The sequence below is a fragment of the Lactuca sativa genome, chromosome 1 (assembly GCF_002870075.4).
Source record: "Lactuca sativa cultivar Salinas chromosome 1, Lsat_Salinas_v11, whole genome shotgun sequence".
NCBI lineage: Eukaryota > Viridiplantae > Streptophyta > Magnoliopsida > Asterales > Asteraceae > Lactuca > Lactuca sativa.
This window is the reverse complement of record NC_056623.2, coordinates 203,178,932-203,187,368: the sequence shown is the minus strand read 5'-3', so window position 1 is coordinate 203,187,368 and position 8,437 is coordinate 203,178,932. Positions and strand designations below refer to the sequence as shown.

General features: G+C 35.8%; 1 pseudogene; it reads left to right on the top strand.

Moving 5' to 3' along the window:
- Positions 1-5,072: 5,072 nt before the first annotated feature.
- The window catches only part of LOC111919860 (hexokinase-3-like), a 28,290-nt pseudogene continuing 24,925 nt past the window's right edge, over positions 5,073-8,437 (top strand).

Here is an 8,437-nt window from a genome sequence, read left to right as displayed (position 1 = left end):
AGACTAATTAAATAAATGAGGATTGATTTGGTAAATCATTCATTCTTATATGATCCATAGTTCTTCATGTTGGGCTAAACCCATGTGGTGACCCATGGATACTCCATGGAGGTAAAAAAACCATGGATCATGAGGAATGTGGAAAGTCATGAGTTACATGGCGTAACCCTAATATACACACTATATAAAGAAGCCTCATACTAGTAAAATCGACACTTAAGATACACAAGTGAGGGCTAGCCGATTTTGGTGCAATATAATCTTCTCTAAAGTTATTTCAATTATTGGTGGTGTTGTGTGAAGCATTTGAGGCATCACATTTGGGGTGCTAGGCTTACAAAGTTTTAAGGAATCCAAGCTACAAGAAAAGTATGTCATTCTACTACATTTTAGTATTACATATACCCATGATATGCTAGTTAGGATGAAACATTGGAAAAATAAAAGTTTACATTATAATAGAGAAAACATAGATCCAATGTTTGTAGGGTTGCATGCACATCATAGAAGTGTTAGAATGCTCAAAATCAAACATTTTTATTTTAATAAAAAATAATTTCAAATTTATTAATATTTATAAAATTAGTTGTTTTTTATTTTTGTCTCGGATTTTTGTTATTTAATATTTAAAATTAAAAAATGATCGAAGATTTGTTTAGAATTTATTTTTCTTATAATATTATTTATACTATCAATGATATTAGGTTGTTAAAAATTTATTTGGATTTTTTTTATAATATTATTTATGTTATTAAATTATAAACACAATATTATTGCTGTTTTTTTATCTTAACAAAAAATAAATTTAGAATTATTAATATTAATAAAGTTAATAATAAAAATGTAATTATTAATTAATAATGATTTGTTGAGTAGGGTATAATAAACTAATAATAAAAATTGGTCAAATAATAATCATATTGTGATAATGACTTAAAATGTAAGGTCAATATAATTATATTGTAATAATTTGTCATCATTACCTAAAAAATAAAGCTCATAATATAGATTGGTGTTGTAGATTGGTGTGTTTACGGTAAGACTTTTTAAGTAATTTAGGTCTAGAAGTAAAAGAACTCAACTTGATGTTTTTAGGATTTTTGTTTAAATTTTGTATTAAATCTCTAACATATCAGAAATGGATAAACAAAATTTCTTAGTTAAGTTTGATATGTGTTTTTTGAAATTTATTTATTTTGTTGATAACTGTTTTTGTTAAATTATAGTAATTGATTGAATGATATTCATGTGTCTTGGATTATATTACTTCAGATATATATGTTTTAAAGTCTTCATACGTGATGTAAATAATTAGAAAAGTAGAATATTGTACATGAAGGCTGCATGTTTAAAAAACAATAGAATTTATAATAAAAAAAAAGCAAAAAACAAAATAATGATTTTAGGGTTGTAATTTTGTTTGGACCTTTTTAAAAAAAAATTATGATTTAATCCTTTTATAATTTAAGAAAAGAAAAATTATGATGTAGTTTAGTTTTTATAGTTCAATGTTATGGTATTATACGATTTATCTATAAGGCTAAGGGGTGTCATGTTTATTTTGTCAATGGTAAAAGGGTGTCAAATAGACATAACACCGACTTTTACATTTTTCACATTTTATACCTAAGAAGTGTGTCGTGCCTATGAGTTTTTTTTTTTAATTTCATTTTAGAAAAAAAAAATATTTTTTAAACCATAGTAAAATTTAAAATAACATAAACTTAAAAATTACAATTTAAAAAATCATAAAAATTAATATATATATATATATATATATATATATATATATATATATATATATATGAAAATTAAAATTACATGGAAAACCAAAAAAATAAAAATAAAACATGATATTAAATTTTAAAAACCAAGAAAAAAACAAAGCATCAAATTTTCAATTGCGTTTTGTTAGATTACATTTTTCCCTAATCGATACTTTCATAATTCTTGTGCTTCTTGATCTTCGAGGTCGAGGTACCTCATGTCTTGCATTTTAAAAACGAATACTCGATGAGTTGTACGGTTTCAGCCATATGCCTCTACAAAGTTGAATTCAATTGTGCCATTTGTGTAATCATTTCTTCCAATCTGGTTGACAGCTGAGTTCCGACTGAAGAATTTGAAGATGTTGTTTTCCCTTTTCCTTTTGCTCGACCTTTTATTTTGTCCCTTCCCATTAGAGGAGGAGGCGGCCGTATTTCTTCAATGTTGTTATTATCATCGTTAAGATTAACGCCTATATGACCATCTGATGAGACTTGTTGTGAGATCGAATATGAAGATGTCCGGCTTCTTTTTGGCGGATTTGTAATTTCTTCTTGTGTTGAAAGCTCCCTCCACCTAATGCTTCTTTTGACAACTTCCCACGCATGAATAAACTTAAAAGGCTTTTGCATATCATCTTGGAATGTAGCGTGTGTTTTTTTTCAACAAACTCGCTTCACTTTTCTTTGCTAGCCCATTGCTTTTCAAAGTTTGTGTAAATTCCATTCCAATGTATGACGACTTTGTTCATAAGATTGCATTTGGAATTACATTGGTCGGAGGTCTGATAATCTGGATTTCGACCCATTCCCATACAAAAGCGCTCCGTGATACGTAACCATAACTGATCACGATTTTAACCATTTTTGTGCCATCATCTTCAAATATGTCGACTGTAACATCCCAATTTTCAAGGCCAAAAATTTCATTTTTAAATAAGTTATTACATAAAACCATCAGTATAAAAACGTTCATAATAATATCTCATGTCAAACCAAAGTGTCAGTAATCAAGACATATTATCATAAAACCATATCAGAGTGTAATCCCAAAGATCTCATGTGTGGAAAACATAGTGTGATACGCTGCGATCAAGCCGGTTCCTTTCCTTTAAACACGAAGTACTTGAAACCAAAACTGAAAACCGTCAGCACAAAGCTTAGTGAGTTCCCCCATCATACCATATACCATACAATCACAAAGCATACATACTGTCGGGTAATTCTGGGGTGCCCGACCTACCGGGTACGGCCATTCTGGGGTGCTGACCTACCCGTGTCAAGCCGTTCTGGGGTGCTGACCTACTCGTCGGTCCTAACAACCGACCCTTGGGGACTATTCCACCCCTACTGCTACTATCACATATATCATAACATAAACATACTATCAGACATATCTGGGGTGTTCGAACTACCCTTCGGTCCTAACAACCGAACTTAGGGACTATTCCCCTCCTACTACCACTATCACATATAACATATCATGTCAGCATATAAACATATCATCACATACTGTCAGACATATATGGGGTGTCTGACCTACCCTTCGGTCCTAACAACCGAACTCTACTACTATCATATATAACATATCATGCCAACATATAACATATCAGGTAGTAGCAAACCTAGATGATATCACAATATCAATCATCTAGCATACAACTCCTACTGGTGGGCCAGCATTGTGGTCGTAGACCCACCGCTACTGGTAGGTAACTCACCTCACACTGCTGAAGTCCCGAAGACACAATCCCCCACTTGCTAATGTCCCGCAGACTCGACCCCAGTTGCTGGCTGACATATTCCCGAACTGTCAACACCAAAATAACACCCAATTAATAATTAGGTCCCAATACATAACCATACGTACATTCTTTGGGTAATTACTACATTACCCCAAGCTCGACTTATTCAAGCCCAAGGCCCAATCCGTAGGCCCAAAGCCCAACTAGAAATCAAGGCCCAACATATGGCCCAATTTTCCAAATTGGGCCTAGGCCTATACATGGTCTCATTCTAAGGCCCAACATCATATAATCATTAAGGCCCAAACTATGGCCCATCTATGGCCCAATTTTCCAAATTGGGCCCAAGCCCCTTACATGGGCCTTACCCTAGGCCCATTAAATTACTCTAGACCATTTGCTTGATCTTGGAGAGCCCATTTAATAACCCAATCATCAAGGCCCAATAGAAAGGGCCAACAATAAACCCAAGTAAAATTAGAGTTTCACATAAAATGATGATTAGGGTTAAGTTTCCTACTTAACCCATTAAGGACTTAATCCATTAAGTCCAATATCGCTTAGATTAATCTTGCCAATCTTTATTACTTAATATTTCAAGTTATTAAATAATTTTCGTGTGTCCCGATTAATTCCCCAAATTAGGGTTTTATTGAAAACCATAATTAGGGTTTCCAACCCATATACTAGCCCACTAATTCAATTTGTTGGGATTTTTGGCTAATTAGCGCTTTATTGGGCCTATCAAGCCTACTAGAATATCATTGAGCCCATTAGGGTTTTATTAGGGTCCATTAAGCTTCATTGGGCCCATTTAAGCTTCTTTGGCCCATAAGGGTTTCAAGCACCCCCAAACGAATCAAACTCACAAGGCAAACACACCGCCACCCGACATGGCGGCCGGTGGCGGCAGCCACCACCTCACGGTGGTGGTTTTTAGTTTCTTTTTCATTATTCCATTTCCAATTACATTTTACAAGGCTAAATCTCAAGTAAACACACACACCTACTAACACACACACAAAAACACGCTGGTGCATGGTGGCAGCCACCACCTCATGGTGGTGGTGGTGGCTTCCTTGGTTTTCCAGCCACACAAAACTCGACCTTACATCACAAATAACACACACCAACACCTTATGCCTGGAACAACAACACAACCACCCACCTGGTGGCGTTGGGCGATGGCAGAACCATGGAGAGGTGGCAGTGGCGGTCTTGACGACGGTAAGGAAACATTCACGGCGGCAGCAACAGCTTTGGGACGGCAGCCACCCTTGCTCGGACTCCCGGATGCAACCACCACTTGGTGGTGTATAACGGCGACAGCAACAACTCGTAGCAACAGCCTAAACATCAATTTGCGGCGACGGTCGTGACTATGGCCAAACACCGAACCCATAGAGAAGGAGACGGTAACATACAAAGATGAGGGGAGAAGAGGTGGGTGACTCCCACCGGAAATAGCAGCTACGACACCACAGGGCGCTCCTCCGACTACTTACTGTCGTGACTCCTCAAACCAGTCTTCTTCTTCGACGGTGGTGAAAGCAGCCGGATAATGGAAGTCGCCTCCACCGGAGAACAGCAACATCATCCCCCAATCTTGAAGCTTCCGACCACGCAGGCATTGCACCTCGACCCCGAATTCACCGACAACAGAAGAGACCACCGTTCATGCAATGGAATGGAGGTGGCGGCTGAGAAGACTTCGAATGGGTGTTGGTGGCTGGAAAACGATGCTAGGGCTAGGGTAACCAGGGGGTGACGGGTTTAAATACCCCGATCCCCACATTTGTTTCCATAATAACCAAAATGGTCCCTCCATCCCCCATTTCTTTCAAAATAACTCCAATATTTACCATTTAAACCCTCATCATTAAAATCCTTTACAATTCAAGTCCGAATTTTACCAAGTAGTCCCTGCCTTCATAATTATTTACAAAATCAATTCGAAACTTACACGTTTAGCCCTCAGCTTCGAAATTATAACATTTAGCTCCTAAAATCAACATCTTACTGAATATTATGGATTTTAGGGTTACCACTCTTTCATAATTTTATCTATTTATTTATTAAATAAACAGGGTGTTACATCGACCAATGCCCTTGCTAACTCAACTTCTTCTTTTTGTGTCCATCTTCTCGGATTAGCTATCCCTTTCTTTTGTTGTTGAGATTGTTGTTGTTTTTTTTCGTGTTCTTTGTGTTCGGTTGCAGGTGTGAATGGTGGTTTGGATGGAAATTGAGGTTGAGGTTGAGATTGGAAATGGAATTGTTAGGGCATTTGGAATTGTGAATAATAACTAGGAATACCATCCATTTGTGGCCGGTAAGATGGTGGTGATGACTGATTGTAGCCGAAAAATGTGAAAGGGTTGTTAACATTTTCTTTTGGAACATTTTGTTTGGAAGAGTTTGCATTGTTGGAAGAAGACATTTTCAAAGAAAAAATTGCTGTTGAGAGTGTATAGTGTAGTGATTTTTTGGAAATTTGATTTGTATATATAACAGATTAAAAAAGAAAAAAAATGAAATGTGCCAAACTAGCCATTGTCGACCGTTTGGCAACGTTCCAAACTTAAAATCTCCACAAAAGTCAAACTTTTGCCAACGGTAAAAGACCATTGTCGGTACTTCACTCGCCGTGAAATCCCTTCATGGTGCGGTGTTCACCGACGATAAAAAGGGGACATGTCGGATACTGCCAATTTTCCTTTATGAGACCGTGTAGTCTAAGAAGCAACAAAACTATCCATTTTCCACTAAAGTGACGACATTTATTAACTATATATTATAATGTGCTTTTAATGAATATATTTAAAATAAACAATTACAATGAAATAAAAAAATATTAAATTTATGTTTATAATATTTTGTAATTATTTATGGAAAATATAATTAAAATTTTTTATATAGGTCTTGGGAACTTAAAGAATATATCGTGAATATGCAGTTTCAATAAATATAATAATGATATGTTTCAGACAATTACGATGAAATAAAAAATATTTGATTTATGTTTATAATATTTGTTAATTACTTAGACGATATGGTATGGGTCTCAATTTGCTCGTTATTGGCTGACGTGGACCGCCATAACGGCGTTGTAACGGGGGAACACCGTCCCCCTCCCCCTTCTCGTTTCTTCTCGTTAAGGCAATTCTTGTGCCTGTTACCACGCATTGAAACGGCGAAAAAAGTATACGTTGGGGGTAATGAACCGTTGCAAAAGGTCAATTTTTTTTTAAATTACCCTTTTAACATTATATAATTGCTCATTTTAATTCAACTTTTTGTTACATCTTTCTCTCATTATCTCTATATTTTATGCTTTCTTAATAAAAAAAATGGATCAAGAGCCAAACCCCCCCCTCCATCATCAAACCCGAACACACAACCAAACACAACATCGTCTCTCGGATTCGCAGGTTATGAAAATTATTTCCACATTTTATCGTCTCAAGGATCACACAAATCTCATACCAAGGCGCCGCTTTCAATCCCGCTTCACCACCACTACAATTTCCCAACTCACCTTACCTTCAACAAAATCTATTCGGTCAAAACCCAAATTTACAACAAAATCTTGTCCCCACTGTTGGTTCGATGCAACAAACAACCACCCAACCACCACCTACAATACAACAATCATTTGAAGTGGAAAGGGAATGGAAAAACGAAAGGGAAACCGATACCGGTTGAAACAGAAAATGCAGACATTCCACAATGGTGGACACCGGAGGAGGAATATGCTTTGACGACGACATGGTGCACTACTTCAAAAGACGAATTTCGCGGAAATGGAATGAAGAAATGTGCTTATTAAGGGCGGTGCGCGAAAAATTTCACCCTATTTTGAAGAAAAAACCGTATCACAATAATGACATGTTAAGCAACAAATAGAGCCAAATAACTAACCAGTGCAGCAAATTCAACGGTATTTACAACTGACTTGAGACGCAATAGCAAAGTGGAACCAACAACTTCGATTTGTTCAAATCTATGAAAGAAGAATATTGGGTCGAAATGGGACATGTTTTCGAGTTTAAGAAATCATGGGATTTGTTGAGAGCGGTCCAAAGTGGAATAAAACTCGTACATCGTCGGGGGTTCAATCCAAAAGGTCTCGCAACACACGGACTCACATCGACCTAAACGCCGACACCGATGACATCCCAGAAGATATCGAGGAGATATCCCCACCACGACGACCGCCCGGATGCGACAAAGTGAGGTGCCCTGCTAGGCATGCGGAGGAGGTTGGGACGGAAGCAAAAGAAGCGGCGGAAATGAGTGCGAAATTCGATGACTAAATTTATTAATAAAAGAAAAAAATGACTTGAAATGTCGTCACTTAAAGTTCCTAGAAAGGCAAGCACGAGAGAAGCAGGAGCAAAAAGAGAGAGAACTAATGACACATCAATTGTCAATTCTTCAGACTAACGAGGAGACTTTGGGGCCTGAAGATCTAGTAGTGCTACAAGCAATGAATGATCAAATTAGGAAGAAGTATTTGGGTTAATAAGGATTAGTAGTAAAATGTTATGGTTTTAGGTTTAATTTAAATGTTATTTTGGTTAAATAGGACTTCGAAAAAAATGTTATCTTTTGAAATTATGTCTTTTTTTTCATTGTAATCTTAGTTTTAGTTTTAAATACTTTGTCTTTTTTTTGTTTTTTAAATATTAGATTTTACAAAAATGTATTTCTTTTATTAATTTAAAAAAGACAAACAAAAACAAGTGTAAAAGAAAATCGAAAAAAAACAAATATATATATATATATATATATATATATATATATATATATATATATATATATATATATATATATATATATATATAAAGCCCCGATTCTCAGGTATGACTTATATAAGATTTGTTGGGTAAGCTCTACTCGACGAGTTTGTTGACCTACTCGTCG